This window comes from Hypanus sabinus, chromosome 6 (assembly GCF_030144855.1).
Source record: "Hypanus sabinus isolate sHypSab1 chromosome 6, sHypSab1.hap1, whole genome shotgun sequence".
Taxonomy (NCBI): domain Eukaryota; kingdom Metazoa; phylum Chordata; class Chondrichthyes; order Myliobatiformes; family Dasyatidae; genus Hypanus; species Hypanus sabinus.
Window position 1 is genome coordinate 141,020,812 of NC_082711.1, and position 11,099 is coordinate 141,031,910.

At 42.8% G+C, this 11,099-nt stretch overlaps 1 long non-coding RNA gene across 1 annotated transcript in view; it reads right to left on the reverse strand.

The window, feature by feature from the left end:
• LOC132395909 (uncharacterized) overlaps nucleotides 1-10,779 on the reverse strand; it is a 78,060-nt gene extending 67,281 nt beyond the window's left edge. The window contains exons 1-2 of the long non-coding RNA XR_009512783.1: nucleotides 10,655-10,779; nucleotides 1,645-1,721 (exon numbers count right to left, since the gene is read on the reverse strand). This is a non-coding gene — a long non-coding RNA (uncharacterized LOC132395909). The remainder of the gene's footprint in view (nucleotides 1-1,644; nucleotides 1,722-10,654) is intronic.
• Between the last annotated feature and the right edge of the window lie 320 nt (nucleotides 10,780-11,099).

The following is an 11,099-nucleotide window of genomic DNA, read 5'->3' on the forward strand; positions in this document are numbered from 1 at the left end:
AAAGTGCGATTTAAGTTGCATATGGCTTTGTCATATCTATGTGAAAATCATTGAACATTATGCCCTGAACTGAAGCTTGCTCTGTTTTTCTTCTCCATGCACATTCCACATTTGGGTCAGAAGAAGAGCAATGTTTTGAGTGCCTTGCCTGAAGAACTGGAGGAAGGAAGCAAAATCAAAATTTTTAAAATTCCCAAAGGAAAATTTCAGGAGGAAAACAAATTGCAGGACTCTTGGGAAAGGGAAAGGAAGCAACCCTCACTAAGAAAGTTCAAATGAAAAGAAACATAGAAAACTTACAGCACAATACAGGCCCTTCAGCCCACAAAGCCGTGCCGAACATGTCCTTATCCTAGAACTACCTTCGTTTACCCACAGCCCTCTATTTTTCTAAGCTCCATGTATCCATCCAGGAGTCTCTTAAAAGACCCTATCGTTTCCTCCTCCACCACTGTTTCCGGCAGCCCATTCCATGCACTCACCACTCCTGCGTAAAAAACTTAACCCTGACATCTCCTCTGTACCTACTTCTAAGCACCTTAAAACTACGCCCTCTCATGCTAGCCATTTCAGCCCTGGGGAAAAGCCTCTGACTATCCACATGATCAATGCCTCTCATTATCTTGTACACCTCTATCAGGTCACCTCTCATCCTCCGTTGCTCCAAGGAGAAAAGGCCAAATTCACTCAACCTATTCTCATAAGGCATGCTCCCCAATCCAGGCAACATCCTTGTAAATCTCCTCTGCACCCTTTCTATCATTTCCGCATCCTTCCTGTAGTGAGGTGACCAGAATTGAGTACAGTACTCCAAGTGGGGTCTGACCAGGGTCCTATATAGCTGTAACATTACCTCTCAGCTCTTAAACTCAATCCCATGATTGATGATGGCCAATGCACCGAGTGCCTCCTTAACCACAGAGTCAACCTGCGCAGCAGCTTTTATTTTATTTTATTTTATTCCTATGGACTCGGACCCCAAGATCCCTCTGACCCTCCACACTGCCAGGAGTCTTACCATTAATACTATATTCTGCCATCAGATTTGACCTACCAAAATGAGTCACCTCACACCTATCTGGGTTAACAGATAAAAGCCAACAGTTTGATGACTGGCCGAGAGGTAGATCAGTAGGTCTGCTGAGCCTGCTCCATTGTTTGTTTGCCATAAGCCTCTTGAGGAAAAATTCATGAATTGCCAAAGTTAACCAAATCTTCCTCTGAACAGGAAACAAGTCACTCACCACTGACCGCGGGTAATGCCTGAGTAATTGTTCTTGGAAATCAGACTGGCAAAGATGGAATTCCAAAAAGACAGGCAAAATAGATGATAATCATTTTAGAATGTGAATCTTACAATAATATAAACACAAAATACTGCAGGTGCTGAACAGCTGACCTTAAAACAAAATGTGCCATGACTTTTCAGCAGGTTAGGCAGCCTCTGTGAAGAGTAAAGTTGATGCCTGGCCACAATAAAGTGGTTGTCATTTTTAGTGCTATTTCTCTAGAGCTTCACTGATATTTGTAATCTCATTTGGAGCAATGTCCTATTCACAGTGGCCAGCTGTTTCACCAGAGAGAAGAACTATGCTTTGCCTTGTTAGAGTTTACAAAATAATGTAAATAGCTCCAGCGCTGTACCTTACAGACTTCTCCCTGGTTTGTGGCCTGTGTTCATTGTCAGTTTCTGGTTGTTATGAGGTCCTCCCACAGTACAGCTGGAAAAAAGATACAGGATTTTAACCCGCTTAAGAAGGGACAGTGATATATGTTAGTGCCAGAAGCATGTTGGCACTTTGTGGGCTGCCTAGAACAATTCTTGCTGATTTGATTTGATGCAGATAATGCATTTCACTACATGTTTCAAAGTATATGAATCTAATAAAGATGATCTTTTAAACTCTCTTCTTTATATTTCCAAACCATCACCATCACAAGGGTAATTTCCAGATCATAGTGATCCATGGGTCAACTCCTTCCGGGTACCAGAGAAGCAGCTTTGGAAGATGATGTTGAAATGGTCAGATTGCCCCTTTGGTTTGATACCATAGCCAGATGTGCAGCTGATAAAGGAAATTGATGAGCTGTGAGCCAGTAGCTTGGGTTATAAGATTATATAAGTGATCTCCATATTAAGGAACAAATTTGTAGTCCAAGAAAACAGTCTGTATTACATTTTCCACAATATTCCATATTAACTGCCCAAGAACCTCAAAATGTGAATTGAAAAAGAAATTGTGAGTACGAATTTTCATTCTGTATCTCAGACATATAGGCAGTGATTTGTGAATAATGTAAGGGCAAATGTCTGTTACCCGAACTGCAGAAACACAGGGGTTGTCTGCATTGATCCAGCACAGAACACAAACTTCATTATTAGTTGAAATGCTGCCTATTTACTTTGGTAACTTCTGGCTTGTAAGCTTCCAACTCTTCCCACTAGAGCTCCATCTAAAATAGAATTCCAGCTGCTGTTTACCTTGTACTTGGAGCAGAAGACTGCAAAAATTCACTATGGAATGTAAATGATCTTCCTGAGGGCAATTAAATCCTATTAATATTACAGAGCCCTCTGTCACACTTTTGTTCTCAAAGAGGATTGAAGAAAATTGATAAGGGAAAAGAGGTTTTAATTTTTAATCTAAATGGATGAATGTAGTCAGGCATGGAAGTGGAGAGATTCAAATCAATTCAGCTGTTTAAAAATAGTCTAATAGCTTAAAAGGGTTTTATTATTCTAGCGATCAGATGCCTGTGCCTGTGAAGTCAGAGTGCATCTGTTTTTTAAAGGTTGGCTGTTTCTGAAGAAAGCCCCTCTCTGGATATTAATTTGCCGGATAGCTCCCTCCTGATGATCAGTTGGGATATTCTAAGCCATGTAAAACTGCTTCAGAAATGCTTCTGTATTGACTGAGGTGGACTTATCTGAGCCTGACAACTGAACTCTCATTAGGACAGAGCAGTGGGGTTTCTTGCTTCTGGTCGATGATCAGTGTCTCCCACTGCTTGCTTCTTAAACACTTATTAATGTGAATATGTGGAGAGGGATAGCGAAAGAAAGAAAATATAAAAGGAAATTTGGAGGATGCAGTGGGAGGGTGATGAGCATCTGTCAGAGCTGTACATGCTGGCTCCTTCCAGTCTCCATCCAGCTGATAGGAGTCATCTGCCACTCGTTTCTAAATCACCGCCTGCAGCTAGTAAACTCCCATCCACAGTCCTTGTTCCAACCACCTGTTCCTAGCTTTCTTTTGCCCCATTGTGGGTGGTATCTGGTCTCTCATGTTTATTCATTGTTCATCGTATTGACGAGCATCTTATGGAACGACCCTCCAGGTTATCAGCCAGAACCCCAGTTCCATTCCCAGAACCATTTCCTTAGAACCAGGATCCAGGATTATTTCAGAGCCTTTGTCATTAACACTTCCAGATCAAGTGTGGCTAGGAAGAGCTCCCTTAACTCCCCCCACCTCCCCACCCCTGAGTGTCCATGGAGAAATAATGTGCACCTACTACAGAGCAACTGATCACCAACACACAAAATGCCTCCTATGTCCCCAAAAATGACACCACCAGGTAGAGATGAGGGACCTTCTATCTGGTAGGCTCCCCCCAGCCCCTCATTCCAGCACCACAGCCCAAATCACTCTCTCTGTCCTCCTCTATATCCCAACATCTCTACACACGTAGGAGGTTCTGCTAGATTCTGGCACACCAGGCAACTTTCTGGACCAGAGTCTGTGTGTGCAGCTTGGCTCCCTACCAAGCCTACCTCTCACCCTTTCTGCATCACGGCCATTGGCAGGCATCCCTTGGGGTCTGGGATGGTCAGAGCGTGCACAGGCCTGTGCATATGAGCATCAGAGAGCAGAAGCCCGTCCAGTTCTTCATGATCGACTCACCCAACACTCCTCTCATATTGGGTTACCCCTTCCTCTCCACTTACAATCTCACTTCACCGGGTCTTCATTGCTGAGTTGGGGACCCCATCTGTCGAATCACCTTCCTGCAACATCACTTGACCTCACCCTGTAAATCAGTGGAGCAGGAGGAAACCCTCAACCTCACCAAGCTCCCACAGGAATACTATGACTTAGCCATCGCCTTTAGTAATAAGGAAGCCAGGACCCTGCCACCACACAGATCACAACACTGCGACAGACCTCTCCCAGGCACCATCTAAAACATAGGTTGTCAGTTCTCCCTCTCCTCTCCTGAGAAGTACCCAGTGAATGACAACATTGACAAAGCGCTATAGTGCAGCCTCATTCAACCATCCCAGTCCCCAGCCAATGCAGGATTCTTCTTTGTCAAAAAGAATTATGGAGGTGTTCATCCCTGCATTGACAACCACAGATTTTACACAATCCCCATTAAGAACCGCTACCCTCCCCCCTTGAAGGATAGCACATTCAAAACACTCCATGGGGCCTAGACATTCACCAAACTGGATTTCTGGAACATATACAACCTGATCTGCATCTGCCAGGAGATGTGTGGAAGACTGTATCCATAACACCTACCAGCCACTATGAATTCTTAGTGATGCCTTTTGAACTTTCCAACAGTCCAGTCATTTTACAGACCAGCTATTTTACAGGCCATCATTACTGAAATCCTCTGAGATATACTACACAGGTATGTGTTCATCTACCTCGATGACACCCTCATCTTCTCCAATTCCACATCTGTCATGTCTGTTCAGTCCTTCAGCATCTCCTCAAAAACAAACTATCCTGCAAGTGAGAGAAACGCCAGTTCCACACAGTCACTTCCTTCGTGGGTTGTGTCCTTTCACCTGGAGGTGTAGAGAAAGTGCGTGCCATGGTTTAATGGCCCCACCTTTGTGATGTACCTACGCTCCCTCAACAGCTACAGTCTCTTCTTGGGCTTCCCCAACTTCTACTGCCGTTTCATTATAAAATTGCTGCTTGTCTCAGCTCTCGCACCAAATCACCTTCTTCACGGATGACCTGGTCTGCTGCTGTGGACCACGCTTTCAAGAAGCTCAAGAGATTCTTCACCACCACTCCCATTCTCTACTATACGATCCTCTCTGGACCTTTTGTGGTAGAGGTGGACAAATCTAATGTGGGTGCTGGGACTATCCTCTTCCTGCAAGAACTAGATGGGAAGTCACACCCTTGTGCCTTATTCTCAAGCAAGTTAACTCTATGTGGTGCTGTTATGAAACTACTGACAGGGAGCCACTCACCATCAAATGGGCCTTGGAGGAATGGAGACATTGGCTGATGGGAAACTCCAAGCCCTTCCTCAGCTGGACTGACTATCACAACTTCATATCCATACAAGAGCCCTGCCAACTCTAAGAAACTGCAAAGGTAAAAAGACCCTGCTGGCAGTGGTATATATGCCTCCAAACAATAGGCAGGATGTGGGCCACAAATTACAATGGGAGATAGAAAAGGCTTGCCAAAAGGGCAATGTCACAATAGTCATGGGGGATTTCAATATGCAGGTAGATTGGGGAAATCACATTGGTGCTGAATCCCAAGGGGGGAAGGGTATTTGTAGAATGCCCACAAGATGGCTTTTAGGAGCAGTTCATGGTTGAGGCCAGTAGGGGATCAGCTATTATAGATTGGGTGTTGTGTAATTAACCAGACTTGACAAGGAAGCTTAAGGTAAATGAACCCTTCGGAGCCAGTGATCATGATATAATAGAATACACCCTGCAGTTTGAGAGGGAGAAGCTAAAGTCAGATGTATTAGTATGACAGTGGAGTAAAGGAAATTACAGAGGCATGATGCAGGAGCTGGCCAGAGTTGTTTGGAAGGGCATACTAGCAGAGCAGCAAATGCTGTAATTTGGAAGGTGCAGGATAGATACATCACAAAGATGTTGTTTTCTAAAGGCAGAATGATGCAAACATGGCTAACAAGGGAAGTCAAAGCCAACATAAAAGCCAAAGAGAGGGCACATAATAGAGCAAAAATTTGTGGGAATTTAGAGAATTGGGAATCTTTCGAAAAAAACAACAGAAGGCAACTAAAAAATAGTCATAAAATGGGAAAAATGAAATACAAAGGTAAGCCAGCCAATAATAGTAAAATGGATTTGAAAACTTACTTCTGCTATACAGCACCTATAAAAAGTATTCACTCCCCTTGGAAGTTTTCATGTTTTATTGCTTTACAACATTGAATCGTGATGGATTTAATGGGGTCATTGTCTTGCTGGAAAGCAAATCCTCTCCCAAGTCGCAGTTCCCTTGCAGACTGCATCAGGTTTTTGTCCAGGAATTCCCTGTATTTTGCTGCATTCATTTTACCCTCTACCTTCACAAGCCTTTCAGGGACTGCTGCAGTGAAGCATCCCCAAAAGATGATACTGCCACTACCATACATAGTGGTAGGGATGGTGAGTTTTGATGATGTGCAGCGTTTGGCTTACCCAAAACATAGCCTTTAGACTGATGGCCTAAAAGCTCAATTTTGGTTTCATCTGACCATAGAACTTCCTTCAAGCTGACTTCAGAGTCTCCCATATGCCTTCTGGCAAATTCTAGCTGAGATTTCACGTGATTTTTATTCAACAGTAGCTTTCTCTTTGCCATTCTCCCTTAAAGCTGCGACTGATGAAGCACCCGGGCATCAGTTGTTGTGTGCACAGTCTCTCCTATCTCAGCCACTGAAGCTTGTAAATCCTCCAGAGGTGACATAGGTCTCTTGGTGGCCTCCCTCCCTAGTCCCCTTCTTGTACAGTCACTGAGTTTTTGAAGACAGCCAGCTCTAGCTAGATGTACAGCTGTCCCATATCCTTCTCATTTCTTGATGATTGACTTAACTGTAAGGGAGATTCTGTGACTTGGAAATTTTCTCATGTCCACCTCCTGACTTGCGCTTTTCAATAACCATTTCACGGAGTTGCTTGGAGTGTTATTTTGTCCTCATGGGATACTGACTCACCAGCATTTGGATCTCCCAGATACAGGTACATTTGTGCTACAATCAATTGAAACACCTGGACTGCACACAGGTCTCCAAAAACAGATCTCCGTTTAACTAATTATGTGACTTCTAAAACCAATAGTCTGCACTAGTGATGATTTGGTATGTCATATTAAAGGTGGGGGGGGGGTGAATATCTATGTAATCAATTATTTTGTGTTTTATATTTGTAATTAATTTAGATCACTTTGTAGAGATTTGTTTTTCACTTTGGCACAAAAGAGTTTTTTTCTGTTGATCTATGTCAAAAAAGCCAAAATAAATCCATTGTGATTCAATGTTGTAAAACAATAAAACATAAAAACTTCCAAAGGAGGTGAATACTTTTTATAGACACTGTATAAAGAGTAAGAGAAGTGAGAGTGGATATCAGAACACTGGAAAACAGTGCTGGAGAGGTAGTAATGGGACACAAGGAAATGGTGGACAACCAGAATAAGTAGTTTGCATCAGTCTTCACTGTGGAAGACACTAGCAGTATGCCAGAAGTTTGAGTGTCAGAAGACAGAAGTGAGTGAAGTTGTCATTGCTTGAGAGAAGGTGCTTGGGAAAGGTCTAAAGGTAGATAAATCACCTGGAGCAGATAGTCTACACCATGGGGTTCTGAAAGTGATGGTTTAAGAGATTATGGGGGCATTTGTGATGATTTTGCAAAAATCACTAGATTCTTTAATGGTTCTGGAGGACCGGAAAATTGCAAATGTCACTCCACATGCATGAAGGGAAGAGAAACAGAAAAAGGGAAATCCTAGGCTGGTTAGTCTGATCTCTGTGGTTGGGAAGATGTTGGACCTGATTGTTAAGGATGGGTTTTTGGGGTACTTGGAGACACATAATAAAACATGCCGAAGTCAAAATGGCTTCATGAAGGGAAAATCTTGCTTGACAAATCTGCTGGAATTCTTTGAGGAAACAGCAAGCAGGATAGACAAAGGAGAATCAATGGATGTTGGGTATTTGGATTTTCAGAAGGCCTTTGCTAAGGCCTTGCACATGAGGCTACTTAACAAGTTAAGAACCCATAGTATTACAAGAAGATACTAGCATGGATAGAGTATTGACTGATTGTCAGGAGGCAAAGAGAAGGAATAAAGAGAGTCTTTTCTGGTTGGCTGCCAGTGACTGGTGGTGTTCCACAGGGGATCTAGTGGGACTGCTTCTTTTTACATTGTATGTCAATAATTTGGATGATGGGACTAATGGCTTTGTGGCCATGGTTCCAGATGATGCAAAGAAACGTGGAGGGGACAGGTCATGTTAAAGAAGCAGGGAGTCTGCAGAAGGGCTTAGACAGATTAGGAGAATGGGCAAAGAAGTGGCAGATGGAATAAAAAATATTTTTTTTATTTTTCACTGCTAGAAAAAATAAAAGGGAAAGCTATTTTCTAAATGGAGAAGAAATGCAAAATTTCAAAGTGCAAAGGGACTTGCAGGATTCACTAAGCATTAATTTACAGGTTGAGTCAGTGGTGAGGAAGGTACTCATTTTGAGAGGACTAGAATATAAAAGTAAAGATGTAACATTGAGGCTTATAAGGCACTCATTTGGGGTATTGTGAATAACTTTGGGCCCCCTATTTAAGAAAAGATGCGCTAATTTTGGAGAGGATTCAGAGGAGGTTCCAGGAACAAAGGGGTTACCATATGAGGACCGATTGATGGGTCTGGGCCTGTACTCATTGGATTTCAGAAGAATGAGGGGGGAAGTGGAACCTCTCATTGAAACCTATTAAATGCCGAAAGACTTCCAGAGTGGATGTGGAGAGGTTATTTCCCTTGGTGGTGGGTGGGGGGGGGGCATTCTAGGATCAAAGGGCACAGCCTCAGAATAGAGGAATGTCTATTTACAAAGGAGATAAGGTGGAATTTCTTTAGCTAGCGAGTGGTGAATCTAAGGAATCATTGCCACAGGCAGCTGTGGAGGCCAAGTCTTCAGGTATATTTAAGGCAGAGATTGACAGATTGTTGATCAGTCAAGGCATGCTGGGATATGGGAAGAAGGCTGAAAGGGAAATGAAACAGCCACATTGAAATGGTAGAGCAAACTCGATGGGCCAAATGGCCTAATCTGCTCCTATATCTTATGACCTATGGTCTTAAATGCAGTGTGAATTCTAAGGAGATGCAGGTGCAAGATGAAGCCCATACTATACCTCTTAGCTCAACTTCCCGAACTTCCCAGCCCGCCATACAGCTCTGCTGATGATAGGTAGCCAACCCATAGACATCAAGTTTGCTTTCAAGCTGCATGGAATCAGTAACCGATGCTGCATTGCTGAGGAGATTTGAGTATTTAAAATATTATAATAAATCCTGTACTATTATGATGCAAGGTTTTTAATCTGTCTAGGACAAGCCCTTCAAAGAGGGTAGATGACAAACTTGAATTTGGCTTGTACGAGCTGTCTTTATAAATGGACATGAAAGCTTTTGCCTCTGGTAAAAGACATTAGCCAAGTAATTAGATCACTATTCCTTTAAGCACTATGAGACCCAAAATCGATTCAGTGATCATGCTTGCTGTGACTACTGGGGTAATTAGTGTCAACCACAAAATTGGATCAGGAACTTCTGTCTGCCTGACCCTCTCCCACCAACATGATGCTAATGATATTGCTAGTCACACATCTCTGAGGGCACGGGTGTAAATTGGAGCTCAGATCTCCTCACAATGACATCGATTGAATAGCCTCAGTTGAACAAGGAGCACATCACACTGCATTCTCTCTCTTAAAGGGACCTGCTACTGATACCAAGAGATCTGGCTGGGCTTCTTCTGCACAGACCACTGTCAGCTCAATCATCTTCCAATCACTATTTCACTGCATCTTACAGAGAGTTTATACCACCGATAGGATTTATTGCAACAACTCACCAAGAGACCCTCAACAACACCTACTAAGCCCACGATCTCTACCAGCTAGATGGAAAAGGACTGTATTCCGCACTTCCACTTGGAAGCTGCCCTCCAAGCCACTTTCCACCCTGGCGTGGAAAGATATTGCTCTTCCTTCACTGTTGCTGGATCAAGATTCTGGAAACAGCACTGTTGGTATACCCAAACCTCAAGCACTGCAGTTCATCCCCAACTTCCCTTGGTCAATTAAGGATGAGCAAATAAATTGCTGGCTCAGCCCACAAAGCCCACATGAATTAAAAATAGATGCTTAGCTACATTTGTCCCCAGCAGTGTTTTCTCCTTCCTAGTTCCACCTAAGCAGATGAATTCTTGACCTACCAATCTACCTTGTTATGACCTTACGCCATTTAGTCTGCCTGCACTTTTTCGATAACTGGAATACTTTATTCTACACTCAGTCATTGTTTTCCCTTGTACCTTCTTGTACACTGACATGACGAAATGATAGGTATAGATGGCATGAAACAAAGTTTTTCACTACTTCGTTATGACCCCGTTGTGTCAACAAGAAAATAATTTACCATTTCTTCATCTTCAGAGCTGAGTCACCTCCCTCTCCTTCCTTTATCCCTCCTCCTCTTTCGTCCTTCTCTTCATAAAAGTTAATCATTTGGAATAATGACTTGCTAGCATTGGTCAATTTACAACCATGCCACCACCAATGGCTTTTAGACAGTACCAATTTGTTTCTATTTGTCCAGCTAATTCACTTTCCTTGTTATAAATGTTACAAGCAATTTGTCCAGCTAATTCACTTACCTCGTTATAAATGTTAGAAGCAATCATGTGCTTCCAATGAAGACTCTCCAGTTTTATCTTTGCACCATTTGTTTCTGCTCTGATTTGAAATGGAGGCACACTGCGTACTTGGTCTTTCCCTAATCGACTCTGGTTATCGTACCCATTTAGTTTCCCTGTACATTTCCTTTAACCTTCTAAATTACTTTTCATTAGAACCCTGTCCCAGTTGTTTCGCTTGAAACCTTATCCACAGACTTGTTTATTTGATTCACCAGTACACTGGTTCAAATGAAGGTCCCTCTTTCCCCATCATTGGTGTCAGTGTTTGATGAATTGAAACCCATTCCTCCCACAGTAGTCCTGGCCACAGTTTAAAAACCCTGATCTCATTCACCCTATGCAAATTCTCACATGACTCAAATAGTTATCCAGAGATTATTATTTTTCTGTTTCTGCTTTTTAA